The sequence below is a fragment of the Procambarus clarkii genome, chromosome 5, assembly GCF_040958095.1.
Source record: "Procambarus clarkii isolate CNS0578487 chromosome 5, FALCON_Pclarkii_2.0, whole genome shotgun sequence".
Lineage (NCBI taxonomy): Eukaryota > Metazoa > Arthropoda > Malacostraca > Decapoda > Cambaridae > Procambarus > Procambarus clarkii.
Genome location: NC_091154.1, coordinates 4,216,008 through 4,217,888, shown reverse-complemented (window position 1 = coordinate 4,217,888; position 1,881 = coordinate 4,216,008).

Below are 1,881 nucleotides of genomic sequence, written 5' to 3'. Positions count from 1 at the left end.
GCCAGTTTTTTAATAATTTGATCCTAATATATATATATATATATATATATATATATATATATATATATATATATATATATATATATATATATATATATATATATATATATAGCAATCTTCTCCTATTTGGTAACATATGCCTAGCTGTCCCTGCAAGGAGAGACAAATCACTAGCTTCCTCGGTCATTATGGCTATAAATAGTTTTCCTTGAGAGGACAACCAGGCACCCCTCCCCACCCGTGCCAATAATACCGCAGGAAAGGTATCAACAGCAGAACCGAGGCATCCAAAATCAGAGCAACAGTCAGCAAGAAAATAGAAGAAGGCAACACAATAGGGGCGATCAGAGTCATCACCAGTGAAGACACAGTTGCCACCAGGGATGCCCATACAGCACAAGCCCTGAGGGAAAAACACCCACCCAGAGCTCCTCGTGACGACAGTGTTCCCCTAGTCGGTGTCACCAGAGCAGAACCCCTGTGTGTGCTCGAATCCATGGTGCATAAAGCAGCTTTATCCTTCCCATCAGGATCAGCAGGTGGGTTCACAGGACTAAGACCCAACCATATCAAACAAATGCTCAACCCTGCACTGGGAGACATTGCACAGTGCCTCCTGGTGGAACTAACTAGATTTGGCAACACATGTCTAGCTAGCAATATACCAGAGACCATAAGACCTCTCTTTTTTGGTGCTTCACTCCGTGCCCTCAGGAAAAATGATGGAGGAATCAGACCGATAGCTGTGGGCAATTCGCTCCAGCACCTCGTCGCTAAGGCTGCTGCTAGAACAGTTAATCAGGCAGCAGCAGACATGCTGTTGGGTTTGGCATTCCCCATGGGTGTGAGGCAGCGGCTCATGCAGCTAGAGCCTACATTGCCAATATTACGGATGAAAAAGCCCTGATAAAACTGGACTTCAAAAATGCTTTCAATCTGGTTAGAAGGGATGCAGTACTCAGTGCAGTTCATCGCCTTTTTCCTTCCCTCTACCCGTTTGTAAACTCATGCTACAGCAAGAATATCTCTTTGCTTTTTGGGGAATATGAAATTGAATCACACGAAGGTGTCCAACAGGGTGACCCCCCTTGCTCCTTTTCTTTTCTGCCTAGTCATCAAGGAAGTCACCGATAACCTGTCCAGTGAGCTCAACATTTGGTTTTTGGACGATGGTACTCTAGCCGGCTCCCCAGCCTCACTCTTGGACGACATAAGAATAATTCAGGAGCAAGGAGCAAGCCTAGGCCTCACCCTGAACCCTTCCAAGTGCGAAATAACCTCCACCAACCAGCGCATAATAGAGCAAAAAAAGGTTGTTTTGCCTGACATTCATACAACCAACCCTGAGGACAGCACACTCCTAGGTGTTCCTCTTGGAAGGAATGCCATCGACGAGGTCCTTGGTGAGAAGATCACTGACCTGAAGAGGATGAACGAGAGGATTGAAGACATCGATGCTCATGATGCACTTTACCTCATCACCAGATGCTTGTCCCTCCCCAGGCTGACCTACTTAGATGTTCGCCATCTTTCAATAATATTAAATTAGAAGAGTACGACAGCTTGCTGAAATCAATGCTAGAAAAAGCCCTCAACCTTTCTCTCAGCGACTCACAGTGGAAACAGGCCTCCCTTCCTGTCAGACTCGGGGGCCTTGGCGTGCGCACAGCAACACAAATTGCTGTACCAGCGTTCCTGTCCTCTTCAGTGGGGTCTGACAACTTGGTGAAGGAAATCCTACCTGAGCACCTAGTTCAACAGGCAGGGGTACATGATCCCAGCTTCACAGACTGCACCACCCAATGGGTCTCTCTCGCAGGACCAGCACCCCCAACCACCGCCTTCTGAAGCCCATAAGCAATCCAGCTGGGATCGCCCCAT